A 27,898-nucleotide genomic window follows, 5' to 3' on the forward strand; every position below is an offset into this window, starting at 1 on the left:
CCCCTCTACCCAGGCTTTGTAAGATATGGGTGGGTGGTAGAGGACAGCAGGGAACATATAGAGTCCCTGGAGCCAGGTTGCAGTAGCTCGAGGTAAGAATTGGAGGCAGCCTGTGTGCCAATTTCTTCTACTAGCTCTACTGAAAAATAAAGGAGAAACCATGGCAGACAGGAGAAGACAGAAGGGTCAGAGAGGCAACTCTAAGACGTAAGCTAGAAAGGTAACTGGGGGCTGCCGGGGGACCCTCCATGTCCCGGGCTTTAAGAACCAACACTGCCCAGGTCAGGGCCACAGCCAGGCATCTGTCCCAGCCATCCCCTCCCTGCACCCTCCTTGCCTCAGTGCTGACTCCAGGAGGAATCCCACAGCCTGCTCCTTGCTCAGGAAGCCAAGATCCTGCTGACTTCCTCAACAATAGAGGTGCCTCTGGCTGGCCTTCCTTTCGGACAAAGGCTTCCTGGAATGAAAGGGGCAGGGTCTGGGGAAGAGCTGAGATTCTGGAGGCTCCCACGTGAGGACTCCTTTCTCTGTGCATGTCTATCTGCGGACGGAAGCCCTTGCTCAGGCCCCCAGGTGAGTAACAGGTGCAGAGAACAGCCAAGGGAGCCTGATTCTCCACTCCAAGTACCCAAAGCTCTGCAGGGAGCCCTGAGCACATGAAAACTCAGTTGACGGAATTCCTACAGATTTGGGGGAATCTGGTTGGGGGCCTGGGTGGACACAGCACTTTTCCTAATGAGGAAGAGGAGTGGGAGACAGGGCTCCTGGAAGAAGAGTCCAGGCCTGCTCTGAGTTAATTCCAGGCTTCCTGGAAACGTGCTGGGAAAGTGATCAAGGAGGCTGGGCCTGCTTCTTGGCAAGAGCTGGGGCTAAGGGAGGGGCCAGGCAGAAGATGAAAGAATTAGATATTGGGATTGGCCACGTTCAAGAGACTGCCAAGATGAGGGAGCCCTCACAACCTACCCAGTGTCTTTCTCCTGGGGGGTTCCCCATAAGCAAATGCTTTAAAAACAAGATTTATAGCAAAAGCATCAGACTCCTTTGAGTTGGGTGTTGACCTTCCTACACAGTCTTCCAATTTGCTTATCCTTTGTATTCTCCAGCACTTTACCTTTTGTTCTACTTTCAGGATGATTTCCTTGACTTAATCCTCTAACATTTTCAGTATACTTTTCATTCAACAATCATGGTTTTTTTTAAGTGAGCTAGAATTCACATAAGATAAAATTCACCCTTTTAACCATTTTAAAGGAAACAGTTCAGCAGCTTTTAGTACATTCACAAGGTTGGGCAACCGTCACCACTTCCTCATTCTAGAGAGCTTTCTGCCTCTATGGATTTGCTTTCCTGGACATTTCATATAAATTAAATCATACAACAGGTAACCTTTTGCATCTGGCTTTTTTCCCTCAACATAGTATCTTCAAGGTCATCCATGCCATGGCATAATTCAGCACTTCATTCCTTTTTATGTCTGAATAATATTCCATTATATGATTAGATATAATATAACACAATATGCCACGCTAGACTTATCCATTCTTCGGTTGATGGACATTTGAGCTGTTTCCCCTTTTTGCCTATTGCAAATAAGAAAGCTACAACATTTCTGATTTCCAAAAGTCTTTGCTAGTTCTCAGATTATACCTTCTATATTGATTCTCTTTTAAGGCCATGGAGTCATTCATCTTTTTATCATTATGTGGATATGAACTCGAAGTTATCTTCAACTCGCAGGGTTTTCTCTGTTCCCTGTGAGTCCCTTTTTTACAATTGTTTTGATCTGTCTCTTTCATGTTGGAAGATTATGTCAAGAAGTCTGTGCTTCCAGGCCATCAGATCCTATTTGACATTAAGAAATTATAAAGCTGAATCAAGTGAGCTTGTCAACTGCCAGGCTTCACGGTAATGTTTTCACTGATGATGTTTTGTCTTAGTCCACTCAGGCTGCTCTACCAGAATCCCATAGATGGGGTAGCTTATAAACAATAGAAATTTATTTCTCACAATTCTGGAGGCTGAGAAGTCTAAGACCAAGGTGCTGGCAGATTCCAATATCTGGTGAGGGCCTACTTCCTAGTTCATAGACAGCCGCCTTCCTGCTGTGTCCTCCGGTGGTGGTAGGGGTAGGCAGCTGTCTGTGGTCTTTTATAAAGGCACTAACCCCATCATGAGGCCTCCACCCTAATCACCTTCCAAAGGCCCCACCTCCTGATACTATCACTTTGAAGGTTAGGATTTCAACATACAAATTTGAGGGGGACACATTCACTTGACACTTACTTGTCAGTATCTAAAGATTCCTTTGCAGGGGCTGGGAGTAAGAAGACTTCATTTTTCCAAAGAAGGACTATGATATTATGAAATATATATACATTTTTTTCCCTGTCTCCTGGCATACAACTCATACAATCCTCAGAGTCTCCAAAGTGACAAATGCCTTTTTGTATGCTAAAGTATGTTGTATGTTGACTGGTGGCTGGCAGCCCCCTGAGTAGCTTCAGATGGGGGTTGGTCACCTGAAAGACCAAGGCAGGATTAGAGGGCTGGGACTTTCACCCCACCCGCAACCTCCAGAGAGAGGAGAGGGGCTGAAGTTTGAGTTGTTCACCAATGGCTGATGATTTCATCTATCGTGCTTATGTAATGAGGCTCCCATAAAAAACCCAAATAGGCTGGGTTCAGAGAGCTTGTGGATAACCACACACTTCGGGGCTTTCAGGAAAGTGAACAAGAACACATCCACGTGCCAGGAGGGTGGCACACCCCAACTCCACACGTGCAGAAGCACGGGACCCTTCTAGACCTTGCTGTATGTATCTCTTCATCTGGTTGTTTATTTACAACCTTTAAAATATCCTTTGTAATAAAACAGTAAACTTAAATGTTTCCCTTGAGTTTTGTCAGCCACTCTAGCAAATTCATCAAACTCAAGGAGGGGGCTGTGGGAACCCCAATTTATAGCCGATTGCTCAGAGCACCTGGGGCTTGTGGCTGGCATCTGAAGTGGGGAGCAGTCTTGTGAACTGACTCCTCAACCTGAGTCATCTGATGCTGTCTCCAAGGAGATGGTGTCGAAATTGAATTCAACTGAATTGGAGGACACCCAGCAGATGTCCACTACACAATGGATGGTTGGTGGTTGATTTGTTGGTGGGGAAGGACGCATTTGGTGTCAGAAGGACCTTGCAGTTTCCTGATTGATAAACACAAACCTGGATGTTGGTGTTCTGGATCCGAAGAGAGGACAGCTCCTTGTTCAGCAGGGAGACTCATTTCCTCCCCATTTTCCATCTTGCACCTCATCCCCAGGTGGCTTCTACATCCATGCCTCCTGTCCCTGAATTTGGAGCAGGGATCCTGTATAGATCTTTACAGAAAATATACTTTTATTCTCTTGGGGTGGTCCAACTGCTCCTTAGGCAGACTGTCAAATAACTCCTCTCCTGCTGTTCCAGTCATGTGCCTAATGCTGCACCCTGTACCACCTGGCGTTGCCAACTGCAGACACTTCCCAGCTCTGGGTGCCAAATTGGGTGGTCTCTCCACAGAGGGCTGTGCTTCCTCTGGTCTGCTGGCCACTCACCATTCTTCCATCTCCTTTCCCTCTTTATATATTTTGTCTCAAGTTTAATTTTCAAAATGGAGCTTCTGTTTCTGTCTCTTTATTGTCTCATTGTTGTTTAAGGAGTGGTTTTTCAAGGATGAAAGCAGCCTTATTCCACCATCTTAAAACCAGAAGTCTCTACTGACTTTCAAATTAGGAAACAGCCATTGCCCTCATCAGTGATGTCAGTTTGGGTTGTTTTCAGATATCTGTACTCCTACTCTATTTTTAGAGAACTTATCAATGTTGTCTTTCATTCCATTGATTTATCTGACTTTCTTCAGTGTTCTTTCAGCTCTTTCCTCTCTTTAAGGTGGATTTGAATTCTGTCCTTGCATTCTGCCTATCTTTGCTTTTTTATAATTGCATCCAGACTCCCTCCGTGTTCATGTCTGCCTGCCCTTGAGCCTGAATTTCTTTTATGGTACCTGTACATGTTAGATAGAGGCTATAGCCTAGTGTGTCTTTAAAGCACTAAGAAGATGTCATCCAAACTTTTCATCTTTTTTCTCTTTTTGTACAAAACAGTGTTTTCAGATATATGCTTTCCCTAAGACTCCATGCCAGCGAACACTCCCTTTAATGACACCGTGACATTTTAAAAGGACCGTACTTTTGTCTCTTGACTCATCCTTGAATGGGGTCAGATCTGTCAAGGCCCAGAGATCACTGACCAGCAAGGCGGGCTGCCTCCCACTACCTGTCCTGGGAGGTAGCCCTAAAAGGGAGGTGGCTTGCACAGCGCTAGACTAATGTGAGATGATTCACAGACATTGACCTACTGGAGAATTTTTGGTTCCTTGCACAGGCTTGAGAGTCCAATCAACTTTGCATTTCTTCTTTGGCCACTGTAAGGCACAAAAGACTACACCCCACAGTATACAACAGGGACAAATAGGGGTGCTAATAGGATTCAAGCAAAATAATCCCCCGTAGCCCAGGGACCTGCCTGAAGTTAAAAATCAATCACTCCTAACAACTTTTTTTCAATGTTGCGTAGCAGGATGAGTGGCTGCTTCCTGCGGCAGCTGCTGGCTGAGGAGGCCGGGCACTCCACCCCAGTGGGGCGCCTCCTGCTCCCCGTGCTCCTGGGATTCCGCCTCCTGCTGCTGGCTGCCGGTGGGCCTGGCGTCTACAGCGATGAGCAGAGTGAATTCGTGTGTCACACCCAGCAGCCGGGCTGCAAGGCTGCCTGCTTCGACGCCTTCCACCCCCTCTCCCCACTGCGCTTCTGGACATTCCAGGTCATGTTGGTGGCTGTTCCCAGCGCCCTCTACATGGGTTTCACCCTGTATCATGTGATCTGGCACTGGGAAGAATCAGGAAAGGTGAAGAAGGAGGAGGAGACCCTGCTCCATGAAAGGCAGAGCGGCAGAGGTGCCCGCTGCTCTGGGCCTATATGGCACAGCTGGGGGCTTGACTGGCCCTTGAGGGGGCAGCCCTGGAGTTGCAATACCATCTATATGGGTTCCAAGTGCCCAGCTCCTTTAAGTGTGAAATGGAGTCTTGCTACTCTGCTGTCAGCTGTAATGTGTCCCGCTCCTCTGAGAAGACCATCTTTCTAAAAACCATGTTTGGGGTCAGTGGGATCTGCCTCTTGTTTACTCTTTTGAAGTTTGTACTTCTGGGTCTGAGAAGATGGTGCAAGCCCCTGGGGAAGGTAGGTCCTCTTCTCCCCACCCTGGACAGTGTAAGGAGCCTCAAGCAGACACTATGACCAATCTGCCTGGCTCCTTCCCAGAGACCATGTGCCTTGTGCCCCCAAAGCCCCAGTGAATAAGGGCAACATTTCCTGACCTCCCCCGCCAGTGGAGATGGCCAAGTGATGGGTCCTTTAACCAAATGAGCCAAATCAGTTCTCTCCCTTGGGAATCTAGATCTGAGGCCAACAACGTGTGCCATCTCTGCCAGGGGCATGAACAGAGAAGAGAAGAAATCTGAGTGTGCTGGGTGAACATCTGCCCCGTGGATGAGTGGAGGAAATGTTTGGTGTGCCTAGAGGAAGAAAAATGAAATCAGTGATGAGAAATTAGAGATAGGAGATCACACAGATTCAGAAAGAGACAGGCACACAGAGAGAGGTGGGGACGGTGCGTGGCAGGGGTGTCTGTCTTGGTTGGTGATGGCTTTCCAATTTCTGGTCCCACTGTCCCTAAAGATGCCCTTCCTTTCTTGAGTAGTGTAAGATCCATTAAATAAAATTCCCTGTTTGCTTTCAGCACCTCAACTGGGCTCTGTTTCTTAATCCCAATTAATCCCCGACTATGAATATATATTAAAGAAAAGTATAAAGAAGAAAAACTCAATAATATCTCATCATTTAAAATCTTTCTCAACAGTTTGTTTTTTCTATCCATTGAGTTTTAAAATGTATAAATTCACAAATATAATTTATATCCTAATTGTTTCCTCCATGTTATTGCACATCCTGTGAAAGCATTCCTTCTCCAGTAGTAATATTCCATTGAGTTGATATTTCCCTGTGTTGAAGGTTTATGTTGTTTCCAGTTTTTGATAGCATAAATATTGCTGTGATACTTTCATGCCTGCCTTTTTTAAGCTTCTTGATACATATTGTTAAGTAAACTTCAGAAATAATTGTTTCATTCTTACTGAAGACAATTAATCTTTAGATATGGGAACAAGTTCTTAATATATTAACCTCCCTCCCCCCCAAAAAAGATATAAAAGAGTGTATATATGCATTAGTAAGGTTTACTGATTAAGCAAATAGACTCTGGGATAGATTTAATGGCTTTGAGTGGAAGTTTTGTCATTTATAACCATGTAATCTCTCTACCTCAGTTTTCTTGTCTGTAAAATAGGAATAATATAGTACTTACCCCAGAGTTTTGTGATGAGGATTAAGTGAGGTGACATAGGTAACACGCTTTAGAGACAGGTACATAGAACACATTCAATAATTATTGGCTAAAATAATTATTATCATCATTATTACTGTTATTGAAATAAAGAAGGCCTTCTTAAGCCAAGTACAGTTCAAATCTCTACCTGTGTTAATTCATTTACTCCTCACAATGACCCTAGGAAGTAAGTATTAATATTATCCCCATTTTACAATTAAGGAAATGGGTGGAAACAAGGAGGCAGCAGAGGCAGGAAGGGCTTCCCTACCAGATATGCAGATATAATAACCAATACCTAACAGTAAGACAATACATACAATAATCTCAGTATAACCAAATATCAACATAATAATTAACACTGTGATCTTGGATCAAATGGCCTATGCCAAGTTGATGCAGGCAGGTGTACTTACCAATTTACACTGCCACCAGCAATGCGTAAGTTCCCACATTCTCACACCTTTGCTCATACAGCATGGCCATTGAGGTACACATATTGAGGACATGAAAGGTGAGAGATTAGGGTGACCCCCAAACACTTTCAATATACACACTGTTCCCACTCACTATGTCCCATTAACCCTACCGCTCGCCGTCTCTGAGCTGAGCTCAGACTCTCACACCTTTCTAGCTTTACCCTCTAAATATGCCCAGAGAGGTCAGTGTCACTGGCTTTGGACATCTCATTTCAGCGATGCACTCCCTACTTGCCCTTGCCCCTGAACGGCGTGGTAACCTTGAGCTCTGCTGGAGAGAAACCACACACGTGTTAAGTCAGGGCTCTGGAAGGCTCAGGTATCAATTTAGGCTGTGGATTCTGAAGTTGGATGGCCTGGGTTTAAATCATAGCCCACCCACTCCCAGTTCTGACCTTGAACAAGTTAGTTAAGATCTCCATGCCTTGTTTGTAATACTCACTATTTTATAGGATTGTTGTGAGAGTAAATGAGTTAGTGTATGTTAGGTGTTTAGAGCAGTGCCTGGCATATAGTAAGTGCCCAGTGAATGTTTGCTAATACTTCTGCTGCTTTGCCACACTGGTACCGCACACAGTTAGCCCCGGCTCAGCTTCTCCCGCCACTGCCTCTCAGCATGTAAATGTGCTTGTCGCTCCCATCTTAAGAAAACAAAACTCTCTTGCCTCTGCGAATTGCTCACCTTCCTCTCACAGCCCCACCTTTTGAAAGCAAGGTCCTCACTCATTCAGTCACTCTCTTTTCTCTCCTTCCATTCTTTTCTCAACTCCCCAAGTTATTAACAGCTCTCTCTCCAGCCCACCACTCAGACTGCCCTCACCAAAGGGCACTTCTCAACCCTTATCTTACTTGTTCTCCCTTGGCATTTGACACTCCTGCCCACTCCATCCCTGAAGCCCCCTGTCCTGGGTTTCAGGCCACCTGTTGCTCTTCCCCCGAGTCTGCTCCTTAGTCCCCAGTATTGCTTTATTTCCCCGTACTCACCCCTTAAGTGCTGGTGTTCCTCAGGACCATGTCACCTGCCCTCTCTGTCCCCATCACACACCCTCTTTCTGGGCGACCTCCACATGTCCATAGCTTCAGCCACCAACGTCCTCATGAATGCAGATCTCCAGTCTGGGCTGCCTCTTGAGTGCAGGCTTAAAAATCCATCTGTCCACAAGCCATTTCTTCTGGGCTGTCCATCAGGAGACTCCAAGGTTCACAGCACCTGGGGGGAGAAGTAGCCTTCTCTGGATCCTTGAACACTCAATCATTATGTGCAGGATCGTAAAACGCACTGTGTGCATCAGTCAGATTTCCTTCTTAGGCGAATGGGACGGAACTGCAGCTTTCAGGCTTCAGGAAAGATATTTCTGCCTTTGGGTGTAGGCTCGGTTGCAGTTGCATGTTGTTGCCACGAGAGGACACTATGTATCCTGCTAACAGAGTCTGACCAGTTCTAGCTGCTTTAATAACCTGGGGGGAGAATGTTTAAGATGTAGTCTCTTAGGAATTTTCAAGTATACGATACATTATCATTAACTAGAGTCACCATGCTGTAAAATAGATCTCCAGAATTTATTCATCCTGTCTAACTGAAACTGTACCTTTGACCAACATCTTCCCATGCTAAAGAACTAGTGATGAGTGAATGCGACTTGGGAGAGGTCATGCTATTCGGACTGTTTGTCCACTATATGGGAGTCAAGGCCAAAATTATTGTGCATGCCTGTGGCCACTCATTCAGATTAGTGATGCAGTCTGTGAGGGATTCATCATCTCTTCTTCCTGAATAGCGTACAGTGTCTGACTGTTGCCAGACAGGGGACCTGTCCATTTGCTTTTATAAATAAAATGTCTTTGAAAGCCCTTCCAATATTTGTTAAACCCTAAATAGGAACCCCCTTTCGTGTCCTCCTACCCTGACCCAGGGCTCCATAGCTCAGGTGCCTTCTGGGGGCATCTTTCTCAATTCCTGTTCTTTGGAATGGCTACAGGAATAGGAGTAGAATGTTCTGCCCATTTATGCTAGTTTTCTAAGGATGCCATAACAAAGTACCAAACAATGGAAATTTACTTTCTCACAATTCTGGAGGCTAGAAGTTCAAGATCAAGGTGTCACCAGGGTTGGTTTCTTCCGAAACCCCTGTCCTTGGCTTGCAGATGACCGTCTGCTGTCTGTCTTCACATGGTCATTCCTCTGTATGTGTCTGTGTCCTAATCCCCTCCACTTTTAATGACACCAGTCATATTGGATTAGGGCCCACCCCAGTGACCTCATTTTGCCTCTGTAAAGGCCCTACCTCCAAATACAGTCACATCCTGGGGTACAGGGGTGTTTAGGACTTCAACTTATGAATTTGGGGGCGGAGACACAATTCAGCCCATAACACCATTTTGTCTCATTCTCTAATGCAAAATATACTGGTCATATATTCATGTAACTTTTTCTTCTGGTTGGTTTTTGGGGTTAGATTAGAAACTCTAAACAATTTTCCCACATCTACCACCCCCTTCCAGTAGAGTCTCTAACTGGAGAAGTTGAACCAGGATAACTGAAAACTCAGGTAGAAGAGGAACGAGGTGAAAGATTAAAAAGGTAAAAGACAAAGCAGAATGGATGAAAACCTTGAATCCAGCTGGACCCAATCAAGATATGGTCTATCCCATCTAGATTGTGAGGAAGGCAGGGAGTAGAGGAAGAAAGCCAGGAGATTATAACATCAAGCAGGGGGGTAGTTAAAGGGGTACCATGATACTGTATTAAAATGAATTGAAAAATGAAAGCACGTATGGCAGCCATGGAGGTGGGCTGCTCAGCTCTCCCTTCAAGAAGGGGTCCATGAGGCCGGGCGCGGTGGCTCATGCCTGTAATCCGAGCACTCTGGGAGGCCAAGGAGGGAGGATCACTCAAGGTCAGGAGTTCGAGACCAGCCTAAGCAAGAGCAGGACCTCGTCTCTACTAAAAAATAGAAAGAAATTAGCTGGACAACTAAAAATATATAGAAAAAATTAGCCGGGCATGGTGGCGCATGCCTGTAGTCCCAGCTACTCGGGAGGCTGAGGCAGAAGGATTGCTTAAACCCAGGAGCTTGAGGTTGCTGTGAGCTAGGCTGATGCCAAGGCACTCTAGCCCAGGCAACGGAGTGAGATTCTGTGTCAAAAAAATAAAAAAATAAAAAAAAGAAGGGGTCCATGGTAAGGACTCGAGTGAAGGACAGCTAAGCTACTGCACCTGGGGGTCCCATGCCCTGAGCATGCAGGAACCAGAGCCCTGCCCTTCCTTCCTCCCACCCTCCAGAGGACCCCACAATGGGTAGTCCTGGCCAGGGGGCTCCCAATGACCCCATGTGACCCTGCACAGTGAGGCTCTGCTGGCTCCTTTCATGAAACAGGGAGAGCTTCATGTGGCATCTGACTCCTCTGCCTAACCCGCTCCTTTCACAGACACTTCCCCCTCCGGAACATCTCCTGCACGACTGTTTCATGTTGACATTTTCTTCTCAAAGAACCCAAACTAACAGTGTCCAGGATTTGGTAAAATGTTAATATCCAAATCTATGAGCTCAGATTAATCCAGAACTGGCCATTGGAGCCAGATGCCTTTATAAACAGACCCCTGGCTTTTGAGACAAAAGTCCCAACAGGTGGGAAATGGTAGGACAGAGAGATCAACTTCTAAGATACACTGATTTAAAATAAACCTTTGAATTAGCTATTTCTTTAGTCTCTCATGTCCATTTTTAACTAAGTGAAGTTTCTGGTTTGAATTTCATTTTCTAAGTAGATCTCTCTACTGAAGAAAGGAAAGTTCTCAGCCTCCAGTCCTTAGCTAGGACTATCTTTACCCAAAAAATAATGAAACTGGGATTCTAGTTTCCAAACAAGGTTTTGGGGCTTTGGTTACTAAAAATCTGTCAGAGGCAGCTTAGCACAGACCAGTCTACAATTAGTCAGCCCACGGCTGTATGTGGCTCTTCCAGCTTCCCTGTGACCCTAGGAGAGTTATTTATGCTCCTGTGCCTCAGTTTCCTTATCCATAAAACTAGGTAGTTCTATTACTAATTACCTCCTAAGGTTGATGTACAAGTTAAAAAAAGACAACACACATAAAGTGTCTGACATCAATAACCACACAGGTTTTTTCATTGTTATTGATCTGACAAGCCCAAGACAAGGACCAAAGGAGCTAAGATGATGCTGTTGGATGGAAATATTAATACAATGCAAATGCACATGAAATTTTATATTTTCTAGTAGTTACATTTTTTAAAGTAGAAGCAAACAGGTGAAATTAATTTGAATAATATATTTTATTTAATTTGATATATTCAAGATATTATCATTTCAACATGTAATCGATATTTTAAAATTATTAATTTATACATTTGACATTCTTATTTTTAATACTAAGTCTTCGAAATCCACTGCACGTTTTACATTAACGCACGTCTCAGTTCAGATTAGACACATTTCAAGTGCTCAATAGCCACGTGTGGCTAATGGCGGCCTTGTCAAAGAGAGCAGGGCTGGAGTCTCAAACCAAAGAAGATACTTAGGGCATAGCATTGCCAAATCCAAATCCTGGTCCCTAGAATGACACTCACACATCATGAATACTACACAAGCGTTCACTATCATTATTTTTGCATTAAATGATTAAGGCTCTGTTGACCAGGTCAGAGAGCCAAATCCAAATCCTTCATCTCAGAAAGGTCCACAGCCTTGACCGTGAAGATCTGTTTCCTCTCCCACAATGTCTTCCTTCTTTCTTCCTCTTTTACATCTCTTTTGTAAGAACAACTTTTTTCTTTCTTTTCTTTTTTTTTCTTGCCATATTTTTAGTGAGATAAAACTCACATAAAATTTAGCACCTTAAATTGTACAATTCAGTGACAAATTATTTTCACAAGCTTGTACACCATCACCACTATCTTAAATGCAAAATATTTGTATCACCCCAAAAACAAAACCCCATACCCATTAGCAGTCACTCCCTATTCCCCAACCCAGGCCCTGGCAACCGACAATCTACTTTTTATCTGTATAGTTTTGCCTATTCTGTTCATATCATCTAAGTGGAATCATATAATATATGGCCTTTTGTCCAAAGACAATCTTTTCTATATTTAGTCCTACCAGATGGTAGGTGTTCAGCCAATATTTATTGATCAGCTTGGGCCTCTCCAACTCATGAGGCTCTCTCTCCTTCAAAAATATCTCAGCTTCGTTGTTGAGCTTTGAGTTGAATGGCTTTTTTCAAGCCAGATTTTAGGTTGTTCCCAGACACACTCATCAAACCTTGATGGACCAAGGAAAAAAAATAAATTAATCTTTAAATGTCACCTTCCCCACAAAATAAGCACTATAATCTCTTGTTATTCACTTCTGGACCAACTGGCCTTCTATTCTCTTTGAGTCATTGAGAAATGAAAAGCACTGATCTTCTAGCAGTAAAACACCTGTAGAGAATCACCCTCTCCATATTAATGATACTTTCTGATTTGAAACAACCCACTCTTTCCATGGACTCTTGGATTTTTTTCCTCTTTGTCCACAAAATTCTACAGAGAGTTCTCCCTCATCACACCTCTTTTGCCTGTGCTTTCTTTCTCATTTGCCAGTTGTCTTTCTCCAAAGAGCTTCCCCTGCAAAGAAGCTTTGTGCATGGAGGCAATTTGAGAGTTGCAACAAGGACCAAGTCCCACAACCTAGAAGTGGTTCACAAAGCTTTCCACCTCTGTTCTCTGAAAGTTTATAAACTCTTGGGCTGATTCAATTTCTCTCTTTAGCTTTAGATTTTTTAAAGCTAGAATATTTAAACAATTCAATCTAGGAAAGGGTTCTTTGTTTCAGCAGTTTTTTTGTCTGTGTGTGCACACACACATTTTCCACCGGCTTATAAACATTACTTTTTGTAGCCTGTGAAGTTTTTAAAATTGCAAGACAGTCTATAGACATGGTTGGGGAAACTATCGATCTCCTAAAATGGACTTAAATAAAATTTTTAAATAAAGTTTAAAAATCACCTTTAAAACAGAAAAACTGAAATGGAACTTAGAGAACATTTGATCCCAACCCTCCTATTTTATGGATGAGGAAGCTAAAGCCCAGAGAAGTAGAACTGCCAACTGACGGTCATTATTAGTGGTCAGGCAAACTAGATCCCAGGTCTCCTGGCTTTTAATCTACTGAGTTTTACATTTTGCTTTGAGGGTTGCCAACTATAGACAATCTTACTAGGGAGAAGGGAGGTAATTAATTTTGGAAAATAAAGAACTTTATAGCTACAGTCCCCAACCCCCGGGTTGAGGACAAGTACCCATCACAGGGCCTCACAGCAGGAGGTGAGTGGCTTGGGGGCAAGACAGCCTTCATCCATATTTATAGCCGCTTCCCATCGCTTGCATCACCACGTGAGCTCTGCCTCCCGTCAGATGAGTGGTGGCATTAGATTCTCATAGGAGCAGGAACCCAACTGTAAACTGTACAAGTGAGAGATCCAGGTTGCACGCTCCTTATGAGAATCTAACGCCTGATGATCTGAGGTGGAGCTGAGTGATGCTAGCGCTGGGGAGCGGCTGCAGATACAGATTATCACTAGCAGAGAGGTTTGACTGCACAGTAAATGTAATGCTCTTGAACCATGCTGAAACCATGGAAAATTTTCTTCCATGAAACTGGTCCCTGGTGCCAAAAAGGTTGGGGACCACTGCTTTATAGGACCTTCAAATATTTCTACCTTGCACTCCAAAGCTGGGCAGTTACAGCACAGAGATTAGGGCATCTGAGGAACAGTGATGCAGGAGGGGACTAGTGAACAGAAAGGAGGGTGTGAGTGGGAAGCCCTGGTTTGGCCTGGGGTCAGCCTGGCTCTAGGAAGAGGTGTTTGAGCTTACAAACCCATAGCCCAAGCCCTGGACTGGCTGTGACCCCAGGACAGGGTGTCCTGTGGCTATTCCCTAGATGTTGGTGCTGCCTCCCTCCACACACCCTCTTGCTATTTCACATACTTAATGTTGCCTTTTTCCAGTTCCCAACGTTATGTGAAATGCAGGACATGGGGAATGATATGTAGGGTGAAAATATCCAACCATTTTTCTTCTGACAGCAGCAGGACTTTTCTAATGCTCTTCCTAGTGCTGGTTTTCCATAAATACTAATTTGCTCAAAGCTATTCTAGCAAAGTTTTTTTGAAAGGCTGCCAGAACCTTCCTGGTACCTGGCATAGAGTTTCAGGAGTTTTTAATTCTAGGCCCTTGAAAACCCTGATATTAGGGTCATACTGCCCTACCCATCCCTGAAATATCAGTTAACATCATTATCTGCAAATATTTATTTACATTCTGCTGCCAATCCTGTTTCCTATTCCAGAAATCCCACCCTATTTTTGTAGCATAAGTCTGATACTTTTTACATAGGATTGTGTCTTATCCAAGTTCTTTTGTTTTTTTAGTGATAGAATACACATAATATAAAGTTTACCATCTAATAATTAAGGGTACAGTACAGTGGCATTAAGTGCATTCATATTGTTGTACAACTATTACCACCATCCATCTCCAGAACTCTTTTCTTCTTATAAAACTAAAACTCTGTTTAGTTTAGTTTAGACAATAACTCCCCCTTCCACACTTCCCCCAGTCCCTTGTAACCATCATTCTACTTTCTGTCACTAAATGTGACTACTCTAGGTACATATATAACTGGAATTATAGTTTTTGTCCTTTTGTGACTGGCTTATTTCAGTTAGCATGATGACCTCAAGGTTCACCCATATTGTAGCATGTGTCAGAATTTCCTTTCTTTGTAAGGCTGAATATATACACCACATTTTGCTTACCCAAATGTGGATACTTGGGTTGCTTCCATCTTTTGGGTACTGTGAATACTGGTACTATGAACATGGATGTACAAATATCTTTTCAAGTCCCTGCTTTAGTTCTTCGGGACATATACCCAGAAGTGGAATTGCTGGATCACACAGTAATGCTATTTTTAATTTTTTGAGGAAGCACCACATTGTTTTCCACCGAGGCTAGACTATCTTATGCTCTCACCAGCAATGCATAAGAGTTCTAACTTCACCAACACCTGTTTTGTTTTGTTTTGTTTTTTAGTAGAACAGGTTGAGCAGCCCTAATCCAAAAATCCAAAATCCAAAATGTTACAAAACCAAAATTTTTCAAGTACCAACATGGTGCTCAAAGGAAATGCTCACTGGAGCATTTCAGATTTCGGATTTTCAGATTAGGGATGTCAACCAATAAATACTCCAAAGTCCAGAAAAATGTGAAATCCAAAACATGTCTAGTCTCAAGCTTTTCACATAAGGAATACTTAGCCTGTGGCCATCCTAATGGGTGTGGGTGGTCTTCTCTCAAGTCTAGCACGCTCCATTTGTCTGCTTTGAACTGTCACAAATTCCTGCCATCTGGAAACCACAGCTTTAATATTATAGTGTTCATGTCCTTTGAGAGGCAGCCCGGGCAGTGAAAAGGGCACAGATTGTGGTTGTACGAGTCCTGGGTTCTGCCCTGTTACTGTGAGACCCCGAACAAAGGAGAACTTTGTCCAGGCCTGAGCATCCTGTCCCCTGGGGGGGGGGAAATCAGCCATGCTCCAACCCCTTAGCCGAAACTTAGCCCCCGACATATTTTGAGTGGAGTTCCCCTTATACACGTGAGCCGCTAGATTCCTTTTTTTTTTTTTTTTTTTTCTTTTTGATGCCTCATTTTGCTGTCCCTGGAATTGGGTTCACGCCCTGAGAATAGGTGGGGGGCGTTCCTCGAGTCTAGGGAACCACAGAGATGAGGAGCCTCCGGAGTCCTAGAGAGGACGCCTCGGCAGCGGCCGCCGACGCACTTCCGGCCTTTGTGTGTCGGCGACGACGCTGCCAGCGGAGGGCCAGGCTGGGCGGTCTGGCTCGTGGCCGAGTGCCCATTGTGGCCTAGCTCGGGGCTCCCAGCGTTGAGATGTGTGTCCCCGAGCACAGCGCCAGTTTCGGCCTGTTTGGCCCCGGGCGCTGCGTCTCGCCCTTCCTTTGTGCCCCCAGCCGGCCGGGAAGACCAAACAGGCGGGGGTGGGCACCACGGCTCGACCGCTCGCTTCAGGCATCCTCCGACCAAGCCAGCTGCAGGGTTCAGGCCGACCCCGCTCCCTCCCGAGTCCCTTTTGAAAACGACCTCGTAGAAGGTCCAGGTTGAACTGGAAAAGCACTCCGCATCTCTCGACTTTCATTATTCTTAAACGTGCACTTAATAGCCCCAGCGCTGGGTTAGGTATAGAGGAAATGAAGATTCAGACAAGATTCTTGCCTTTTCTAGGTTACTGGTCCTGACGTAGGTTTTTAAGACACTTCCGATATCTATAACAGACAAATGCAGGTGGAGTGCTTCTGAGCAGGGATCAGGGAAGACTTCCGCAAAGCAGGGGGTATTGGAAGGAGAAGTTAAGAATTGGATCTGTGGAAATGCTCTACTATCCAAAACTAAGAATGTTCCAGATAGAGCTCGAGCAAAAGCACAAAGGTGAAAAAGGAGAACTGCAGAGGGAGAGGTAAATATTTCAATACCATCCTGAGAAATGTTTATTCTGTGCTGCGTAGTGGAGATTAAAGGATGTGTGACTGCAGATTCCTTCTGCTAAAAATAGCCAAGCTCTTTAAAAAATAAAATTTAAAACCCCTGGGTTTGTTTTGTAGAGATAGTATAGCAGAATGAGAACTGCCTGCCACTTAATGGCCAACTTAACCTTTCTGACCCTCAAATTCCTTGTTTCTAAAGGAGGGATAATAATAGTACCTATTTAATAGGAATGAATGAGGTTAACATATAAAGCAGCCACAACAGTGTGTGTGTGGTAAATAGTACCAGTAAGGGGTAGATTTATCATTGTTTTTACTATTGATAAACACTGAGTTTGTGATAGTATCTTCTCCCATTATAGAACCTCCTCTGTACAGTAAGCAATGTGGGAAGAGGACGAGCAGGTGTAAATTCCAGAATGTGATAGGAAAAACGTGTGGGGAAACTTGACATTAACCTATTCAGTCCTCCCAAAATGTGGATGGGACGTCACCTACCTACCCTCTGTTATTATACCCGTAACATCTTGTAGTATTTTTATCTGCATGAAAACAAGCATGAAGATGTATACTTTTTAAAAATAAATAATACTTTTGTAATCTTTTCTCAAAATCACTTTTTAATGACATATTCCCATCTGATTTGGAATTTACACCCACCATAGACCCTTTCAAAAGTCTCATGGACTCAAGGCATGCCTCCAGAAAACATGCTGAGAATCACTGAGAGAACCAAAATTGTCTCCATTTATAGAATCTCTGCCTTGTTTTCCCTTTCTTGGGAATTAAAGGAGAGTGTTTTCCTTTCCTTTTTGTCCTTGGATTTTTTCTCAGGAGGGAGGGAATCAGACAGGTCTTTTTTCCTATGAGCAATTATTAAACCCATTTTCTTTATGTATTTCTGTTTGGAAGCCCCTGCCCCAGCACTCAAAGTAAGACCAAAGCTAATAGGGTTGGGGCAGACTCCTCAAAACTATGTACATTTGTAAACAGAACTTCAAGAAATACAGTAATGATCCTAATTAAAGACGCACAGTTAAAAGACACTGAATGCCTAACAAAGAATACTACACTATACACTTGCCTTAAAAAATCAAAAGAGAAGGTAGCTTGGTGGAAGGGCTATGTGGAAAGGCTGAAGGTTTGAGTTAGAGAGACATGGGTAAGTATAGAAAGGTCGGGGTGACTGCGCAATAAGCCTTTCCAAAATAAAGCACCTGACCACCTGACCACCTGAACAAACAGGAGGAAAGGTGGATGTGTACAGTACTGGATTGCCCTGCGGCCTGCTGAATTCAGCTTTGTTGGGGTCCTTTGCTTTCAGGTACTGTTGCTTAGTGGCACAAAACATTAACATGCTGAGAAAATTTGTGTATGAAACAAGAAGACTTAACATAACATGCTAATATCATTCTGATTGCCAAGTGTATATGAGCTAATTCACACTCCACAAACACATATTCTAGCCAAACTGTATCTGGTCATTGTTTTATTTAGATCCCTTTACAACCCCCTCAAGCTACATTTTTCTTAATTTCTCAGGAGAGGACACCATGTATAATTTTTGCTTCTATAGCAAAGATGAACAGTTACCAAAAACTGGGAAGGCAAGTGGGGGAATAATGGAATAGGATAGGTGAGATTGAAATATATGCAGTGTGGGTAGTCCTCAAGTTACAAGAGCATAATTTACAACCATTCTGTTAAGTATAGTGGCAGTTGCCACCTACTCTCTCCACCCTTCTCTCCTCCTTTCCGCAGTGCGCACACACACACACACACACACACACACACACACACTCCACCAACTCTGAAGGCTCTGATCAGCAACCAAGAGTTGAGAGTTAAGGCTCCGGCCGGGCGGGCACAGTGCCTCACACCTGTAATCCTAGCACTCTGAGAGGCTGAAGCAAGAGGATTGCTTGAGCTCATGAGTTGGAGACTAGCCTGGGCAAGAGCAAGAAACCATCTCTACTAAAAATAGAAAAATTAGCCCAGATGTTGTGGCATGCACCTGTAGTCCCAGTTACTTGGGAGGCTGAGGCAGGAGGATCACTTGAGCCCAGGAGTTTAAGGTTGCAGTGAGCTATGATGACACCACTACACTCTAGCCCAGGACAACAGAGCAAGACACAGTCTCAAAAAAAAAAAAAAAAAAAGAGTTAAGGCTCAAAGATATGTCTGATCTGGCATCTATTCCTTACCATGTACTTCCACATCCCTCAAGAAAATTCTGTCCCCTCTTTCTTCACTTACTCCTTAGGAAACTGTCCTTTTTCCTCTCCCCCCACTTCATTCCATTTGTGAATTTAAAAAAGACAATAATCATGCCTGATTTGATCAATAATAACCCAGAGAAACAACTATATCAAGAAAAGAGAAGAGCATCTAAGTATTGAAGTGAAATTACACGGCTGCTGTCGGCATCTTAATCATTTGAAAGCCTAAATACCTCATTCAGAAACTCCACAGATGTAATATCTTTCTTCAGTAATCCTCTACTCTTCAAATACTAGCATCCAAAATGAATAAAAGTGTTCCTAACTCAATTTTATTGTTTTTCTTTTGTACTTAGAAGCTAGAATTGCAATAATGTTTTCTGCTGTTGTTCACTGCTCCTACAGAGCATTTCATCTATGTTTTAGCTATGTTTTTGTGACAGCATAATTAATGTCTAGAACATTGTTTCAGTGGAAAAAGGAGCTCCAAATTCCCAATAGCCCATCTATAAATGAACTATTGGAATATAATACCATACTGTTGTATGTTAGAGATAACCATTTATACGTTAGGATTCTATTTTTCTAATAGAATTTACTGTCGTATAATAATTTTTCTTCAACCCACACTTATTGGCTTCTTGCTAATGTTTTGAGACATGACATTTTTAATCATTCTGCATGGAAATATTTCTAAAATGTATGATACCTTCCTGTGTGTAATGATTTAACTCATTTTTACTGACTCTGTCAACATTATCAACATCCTTCACACAATGAAGTCCTCAGAGCTCTTTGGCCTTACACCAAACAGTCTGACCTACATAACTTTCTTCGTTTCACTGTACATTTTTTTTAAAGAAAAAGTAAACACTCCTCATAAACTCAGATAATTTGCCCAACTGAACATGAATCTTACTTTCATGCCAGTTATTATAATAGTCTCCGAAGTTTTTAAATTAAAGTTATTTTTGAGTGACTCAGGAAGTCTGAATCTGTGTAACATGCCATCCTTGGCACAATCCCTTCCATAAACCATTTTTAAAAACATGGTTTGAAACAAATGTTTACTTTGTAATGTTTGAAGAGGAGCTGGAAGCCTGTTTAAAAAATAAAAACAAACTGTATCCTTTGCTTGGGCCTTAGTTCTTATTTCTTCAAACCTTATTGCAGACTGCCCTGCTGTTTCTTACCCTGTTTAAGTGGTAAATGTATTTACAAGAATGAAGTGATTTATACACACTTGTTTTCCAATTTCCTTTTGGGCAGTGATTACAAAGCATGCAGTTCACGGATCTCCTCTCTCCGCTGTCATCCCTTGTCCTTCCTGGTCTCACTTGAAACAGAAAAGCACCCGCTTTCTGGCAGTAGGTCTATAATTGCAGTCTGTTCTCACCCCATGGTTCTGCTGCTGGAAAGGGGGTTCTGGAAGTAAGACCCCATCAAGGATGGTTGCTCTTTCAGGGAAGTTCGCTTCCTAAGGGCTCCATGTGTGACAGAACATTGCCCAGTAATCAGAAATGTTATGGCCTAAAGGATCCCTCGCATCCTATAAGCCTGTTGCTAAACCTTGGTTTTGTCTGTTTTTAAATAGGGACATAAAACTTTTCCTCCCACCTCATTAAAGACTCAGTGAGAAAGGACATATGAACGCATGGTGTAAACTAGAAAACATGAACCTGGGTAATAATAGCCACAACACGTGGTGCACCTACTAGGAACCAGGAAGGGTACAGGATGCTTAAGATCCATGATGCTATCACTTTTAAAACTCAGAACAACCCTGCAAGGTTGGGAGTATCATGCCCAGCACCTCTGTGAGAAAACTGATGTTCAGGGAGCTGCCAAAGTCCAGCAGCTACGAAGTAGCAGGGTCGAGTCAAGTTTGGCCACAGCCCAGGCTCCCTCCACTAAAATCCTTCTCCAGATGTAGGCTCTTATTCCCCTCTCTATCGAGGATGAAGGCAAGGGTAGTGTTTAAAGTCCATAAAGAACACCGGATGGGGTGACAGATAGCTGCTTCTGCATGGCTGGCTAAGAAGCACCCCAACCCTCCACAACCCCACACTGCAGAACAGGCCCCAGGCCATCGGAAGAACCCGTAGGCTCTATACATTTGGGGGAGTTTTGTTGCATGATGTGAAAAAGGGAAATGAAGGCATTTTAGAGAAGAGAGTGGTGTGATATTGCATTCAGGAGACAGCCGGAGATGGTGGCATATTCTTTATAGGAAGTTCTACCTTCCTCATATTATCAAGTAGATATACAAACGACAAATGATGTGGAAATCCAGAAAAGCTTGCTTACTTTTTTGAAAACAGCTAAGCAATAGCAAAACAAGACAAAATTGTAAGAAATGCAGAAAAGTCCTTTTCCATAGGGGCTAAATGGTCTTCTTCAGGTTTGGGGAACAGTTTGACTTATAAGCTGGACACAACCATATATTTTATGAATTTATTTATTTATTTTGAGACAGAGTCTCACTCTTGCCCGGGCTAGAGTGCCATGGCATCAGCCTAGCTCACAGAAACCGCCAACTCCTGGGCTCAATTGATCCTCCTGCCTCAGCCTCCCGAGTAGCTGGGACTACAGGTGCATGCCACCATGCCTGGCTAATTTTTCTATTTTTAGTAGAGATGGGGCCTCACTCTTGCTCAGGTTGGTCTTGAACTCCTGGCCTCAAGCAATACCTCCCACCTCAGCCTCCCAGAGTGCTAGAATTACAGGCATGAGCCGCTGCACCTAGCCTGCTCTTATATTTTCCATTTCCAAGATGTTCCTTTTTTTTCTGAATGTTCCTTTCATAGTGTATCCTGCAGTTCCTTCTCATACCTCAGAAGATATGAACTGCTGTGCTTTTTGTTACATGTTCTCTTTTGCTCCTTGCATCCTCATGGTTTCCTGGTTTTCCTCTTGTTGTGGCCTGCTGTTATATAAATAGCCCAAAGATGGACCCTGTGTTGTTTTCTTCAGAGCCAGCAGGGACCCTTAGCTCAAAGCCTGCCAGCCAACGCTAAGCTCAAATTCTCACATAGCCAATTGCTTTAAAGACAGCGCAAATAAGTATATTTTTAGCCATTTCAAGCCTGCCAGCTTTGCACACCCTGCAAAAACATGCAACATCTTCTAGCCGTACATAAGACAACCCATGGGTCTATCAAAGATCCCAAACCACCACTGTGCTCCTGCGCTCTCTGACCCAGACACTCCCCACCTTGCTGCTGGACACATACTCCTCCTCTCCAATTCTCCTCTCCCCAAGAGGAGAGTTCCCTTGCCCTCCTCCCCTTCTGGGGGCTGGCCTGTGCCATAGCTGTCTCTGTCTGGATGAGGTCTCCTGCTGAGAGGGACTTTCGCCTTTCCTGAACTGTCAAGACTGGCCCAGTAAAGCTTGCTGTGCAATACTACCATATGTCGCGAGGTTTCTTCCTTGATCAGCCCCCAAATCGTCGAACCACCCATGCCTACACCAAAGATAGGGGTGTTCCTCAAGCAGCCTGGCTGTCCGTTCACACGTCTGTGTGGGGCTCTGGGTGTGGGCAGGCTTTGTCCACCGTCAGCTTCTCTTAGATGATCTGGTGGGAAATAAACTGTCAGCTGTCATTATCTGTCTGTGGATCTTGTCTCTTGGTCAGTTTCTCCAGAGGAAAAGCCTCCAGTCTCCTGCCTGAGGAGTCCAAGCCCAGCTGCCACTCTGGGTGCTGACAGAGGAAAGGACTTGACCGTTGAAGGTGGGAGGGGGAAGGCCAGGGCTGCCCAGCCACGGAGGGTCTGCGATCCCCCACCCTTCAGGCCACCAACAAGACCCAGCGGGACTGGGGAACACCTGGCACAGTTGAGGGGGTGGTGCTGTGCAGAAAACAAGGGGTTTAAATAAATACTTACCTCCGGAATGGAGAGACCCTCCCCCATCCCTGTCCAGGTGGTCGCTGTTATCTATTAATAGCACAGGAGATGGCAAAGTTTTTCTGTAAAGGACCAGATAGTGGCCCCTTGAGGCCTTGAGGGCCACATGGTCAATGTAGCAACTACTCAACTCTGCCCTTGCAGTGCAAAAGCAACCAGAGACAATGGGTAAATGAAGGAGCACAGCTATGTTCCAAAAAACTTTGTGGATGCTGACATTTGAACATCACATACTTTTCACATGTTGTAAACAATTATTCTTCTTTTTTTTTCAACTATTTAAAGAAATTCTTAGATCACTGGCTGTACAAAAACAGGTGATGAGCTGCATTTGGCCTGGAGACAGAAGTTTGCAGACTGTCTTAGAACACCATTGTGTAGAGTTTATTGTCAAAAGCCCCTGAACTTTGTTACCCTTCCCAGCAATGCCTCCCAGCACTCATTTTTGTCTGTAGCTATAAGGGTTCCTGGTTCTTTCTCCCTCCTGCAGCCTCCTAGCTGTGCCATGGAAATTTAGACATTTATGAATTACCTTGGAATGGAAAAGGTAGGAACAGCAATTCCCGGAGTTCCTGCCAAGCTCTACCCTGGGCGGAACAAGTTGTTCATTGTTCCTTTTGCCTGGATTTTAACCAAGGTGTTAAACGAGAACAGTGGGAGGAGACAGCTGGGAAAGGTGGTGGCTGGGACTCCAAGCCTTGAGCATATCAAAATCAGAACCTTTGTCCCCCGAGCAATAAACAGTGTTCTAAATAGACTGGTCCCTGTCTAGTTTCAGCTTTCAAATTGTGAAGAAAAGAAATCCCGCGTTTCTTAGTTGCAGGGGCAGAACGGGGACTTGGAATAAAAAAGAGCTGCTTCTGCCACTTACAAATGTGTATTTTGGGGCAAATCAGTTCTTCCAGCTAAGCCTTAACATCTTTGTCTCTAAAATGGGGATAATCATCCCTACCTCACTGGGTTTTGGTGTGGATGAATAAAATGACTTATTAAAAAGTCCCTGGCACATCAACGGTGCTCAAAAAAATGGCAGATATCATTCTAATGTATCTAGATAAGGAAACTCAGGCACATAGCTCATTAGGGGTACGAGCAGGAATATAATTTGTTATCTTAACTCTCTAACTAATATTCTTTCTTCTACCCCATACTGCATGAAGAGGAGAACTTAGTTCTTTTTTTATCATGTTTGAAATGCTAAGGTAGGGAAGATGTCAGGGCTATGGGATATTAGGAAATAAAGATTCTCCCCTTTTCTTTTTCTTTTCTAATTTTTATTTATCTATTTTTGGAGACAGGGTCTTGCTCTGTCACCCGGGCTAAAGTACAGTGGTGTCATTATAGCTCACGACAGGCTGGAACCTCTGGGCCCTAGCCAGCCTCCTGCCTCAGCCTCCCAAGTAGCTGGGACTACAGGTGGGCACCACTGCACCCAGCTAATTTTTCTATATTTTGGAGAAATGGGGTCTCACTATGGTGCCCAGGCTAGTCTTGAATTCCTAGCCTCAAGTGATCCTCCCACCTTGGCCTCCCAAAGTGCTGGGATTATAGGCATGAGTCACAACACCCAGACTCTCCCCTTTTCTAATACCCACCCCCACCTTGGTTTCTGCTGCAGGTGACAGACCCTCTCCTCTCATGGTCAGACACTGGGCAGAACTGACCTCTCTGCAACATGTGGTTCAGGAGGTAAGCACCACCCCTGCCCCCTTCTCCCATCTACTCTGTCCCCACTCTGGCTCCTCCCAATGCAGGCTTCTCTTCCCCTGGACAGTTACAAAGATTCTTTGTAATGTGTTTACTCGAGGAGGGGGTGGGAGCAGGGCCTGGATGTACCCAAACTACAGGGTCCCACCAGCCCTGTTTACATAAGGAGAGAAAGAGCCAAGACAGATGACCCTGTCACTCCAGGCCCTGACTAAAAACATAACCAAAGTCCAGATCCCTGTGTCTCAACCCCCTTATTTCTGGGCTACACCACACAGAAGCAGCACGGAGGAGCCTCTTGACCCAGGGAGGCCTGCTGACTCGGCTGGGTAAGGGATGTTTGCACAGGGAGGTACTTAGCAGCGGCCATCTGGCTGTTCCCTGGCTGGGCGGCAGGGCATTTGCAGGTCAGGCGCCTGTGGGTTCCAGGGCCCCTGGGGAGACAGCCCCAGCCAGCACTGTTTCTTCTTTGAGAGTAAATATTGACAGTTTGGAGAAATTTCTTAGAACATTGTTATTTTTAAATTTTTTCCCCATAAAATTCACACTGAAACCAAATAAATTGTGAGGTTTCATTTTGCAAGGTAGTGAGAAGTGCAGTTTTCTGTGTTTAAAGAATGGTGATGGTTGGCACCTATAAGGTACCGGGCAGTTTACAAAGCATTGTCATCTCCACGAAGTCATACAATCTGCATGACAGCTGGGTGGGTAGCTATTGCCAAAATCATCCGTGTGTTACAAATGAGGAGTTGAGACTTAAGAGAGGTCAAGTCACTTGCACAGAACCACATGCCTAACGAGAGGCAAAGCCCAGGGAGTGACTCTGGAGTTTACTCCCTTTCCACTCTGTCACACTTCCTCCCCATTTGGCTCTAAAACAAGGCAAGCAGACAGCTTGCTCCAATACGTAACCACCTTGCAGGGGGCTCCCAGGAGAGAGCCTCACACCTCAGGGACATGCTAGATGCAAAAGCAGTGAGCTGCAAGGGTGCCGTCCACGGCCCTGGGGTCTGTTCGTGGACAACACCAGCGGGGGGTTCCCCGCAAGCTCTTGGAGCCTTGTGTGGACAGACTGAGGCCCAACCGTGTGAAACCGCATGAAACATGCAGGGTGTCCCACCCCGGCTGAAGTCACAGAGACAAGGGAGGGAGTGTGTTATAGAATCACAGACACTTGTCTCCAGGTTCCTTTGCTCCTGTCTCCTCTGGGTTTTTTCTCCCTACATTCAAACCCGCACAGTCTTCCTGAAGCCATCACCTGAGTTCCGATTGCTGTCTTGTCTATTTCCTCCCAGTTCTTTTTCCTCCTTTTATAACCCCAAACACCAAACCCACCCAAAACCCATCGTTCCATGTTCCTCCCCTTTCTCTCTCCACTTCTGTCCCTTAAGCACAGTTCTACTGCTCTATCCAAATTGCTTCGACCAGTGTGACCAATTAGACCTTCTCTGCCACCCACAGGTCTCAGCTGTGCTCCCACCACCCTCCGTCCGTGCCAGGCCCCTGGCTCAGCCACCAGGTCCTCCTGGTCTCGTCTTTCATGTCACTCACTGTCAAATCCTGCTTCTCCTCTCTTCTCACCAATTCATCCTTTAGTGATCACCTTTCTGTAACAACTAGTGTGTTACTGTGCGTTGCAGCTTTGAAAATACTTTTACATACATACACATAGATGTGCACTCATACGGAGTCTCATTCAGAAGTTGACTCCTCCCCCCAGTGGTTCTCTGTTCATCTCCTGCCTAAACTGCTAAATCTGCTTTGTTTGTTTCTGTGTTTGCCTTTGATGTGCCTGAATTCTGCCTGCCAGCATCCTTTTAACCAACCTACATTCAGATCTTTCATGACCTTCCCGATAAAATGATATTTATAAGATTTCAAGTGCTCTTCCTACTGCAAAGGCCTCACTTCCCTTTCCCCCAACATTATAATGAGCCCTCGCCTTTATCCTTCTGTATTCTCTTGCTACATTCAGCGCCTGTCATAGATTGCTAAAATCCAACTGCGACTCCTGGAACCAGACGCTTGAAGGCTCTCGTGGCAGGCGAATGACAGCTCATCCCGTGACCAGGCGCCGCACGCTGCTTGGATGTGTTTGTACGTCCACCCTGTGCTACCTTACACTGTAAGCTCCTCAGAGCTGTGACGACCCTCCTCTGCTCTCCCACGTCCAACCCAACTCTGAGATGTGTCGCCAGGCTGACTTCTAAAAGAGTGAGGAAGCCCTACCCTGTCCCCGTTGGATGCCTGTCAGAGCTGCTTGAGATATACCGAGCTCCGCCACCTTTGTGTACTGCCAAGAAAGGATGCCCTGTCATTGGCACAGCCAGGAAAGGGCTGCAGGATGGACCCACACATGCTGCTCAAGCCCAAGGGTTGGTCAACAGCCCAGATCCCTAAACTCATCTAGTGAATCAGAAAATATAATAATGATAGCAACAGCATTACTAGCCAACAACAGTGGTTCAGCACGGTGCCGGTGGCTTTGCGTGCATCGACTCAGTTAGAGCCTAAGGACAACCTGATGGGGTAGGTGCTGTTTTAGTCCCTGATTTACAGACAGAGCAACTGAGGCTACTAAAGTTTAAGTAACTAGACCAAGAGTATGTGGTACAGACAACATTAGAATCAAGGCCATCGGAATCCAGCACCCATACACTACACACCGTAGATATAAAGGACATGGTTTGGGCTTACTTGGGAATGAGGCCATAAGGCTTGGGGGAGGGGGGGCAAAGTTGTTTGTTTGCTTTGATTTGATTTGATTAGGCACCAGTATCCTCACAAGCATCCTCATTCAGACCCGGGTGCTGCTGCAGTCATGTGACTGTACGTGGGCCAAGACTCTGTGGTCGATGGCTGGAATCCAAAGCTGAAGACAAAGCAGCCCAGACTCCTGGAGGATGCCCCCGGCCCACAGCACAGCACATCAAAGGTCCCTGAAGCCACCTGCATGACAGGCAGAAAAGTTCAGGTGCTTTGCTTGCTGGGCCAGTTTTTCTGCTCCCCAAGTCTAGATGAAACTGGCAAGAAAGAAAGGACTTCATAGAAGCCAAATGCCTCCTGCCTATTGGAGAATGCTTCCCTTGGCTCCTCCATGAGTGATCCCCTCACCCACTCACTGTGAGCCAAGCGAGAATGTCCCCACAACCTGGGGGTAGAGAGGGGATGAGTGCCAGTCATAGGGGAGGCTGGCATCTCATTCTCTGATGGCCATTATGTTAAATGGGAGACTGTCTCCTGCCCAAGCAGGTGGAGGGTGATTCAACAAGTCCACTGTCTAAAATGGAAGGGTGGCCAGAGGGGAATAGTGTGGCAGCCCATGTTCCAGCCATCTGAGTGGCCAAAGATGCCTGAGTTTCCCATAGATCAAGTGGACCCAGGAGAGGGTAGCTGGGCTTGAACTGTTCTACTAGTACCTGACCCAAGAGTCCTCAGCAAAAAGAGGTTGTGCAGTGCCCTGCTGGGGGCAGGAGACAGATCTACTGGGACAGGGGACTGGGCAGTATGCAGGCCCCTAAGCCCCCCTGAGGATTTCAGCCCTATAC

The 27,898-nt window shown here is 44.9% G+C and overlaps 1 pseudogene; it reads left to right on the forward strand.

Moving 5' to 3' along the window:
* Positions 1-4,611: 4,611 nt before the first annotated feature.
* Positions 4,612-15,886, forward strand: LOC123632016 (annotated as a pseudogene).
* The last annotated feature ends 12,012 nt before the right edge of the window (positions 15,887-27,898 follow it).

This window comes from Lemur catta, chromosome 2, assembly GCF_020740605.2.
Source record: "Lemur catta isolate mLemCat1 chromosome 2, mLemCat1.pri, whole genome shotgun sequence".
In the NCBI taxonomy this organism is placed as follows: Eukaryota; Metazoa; Chordata; class Mammalia; order Primates; family Lemuridae; genus Lemur; species Lemur catta.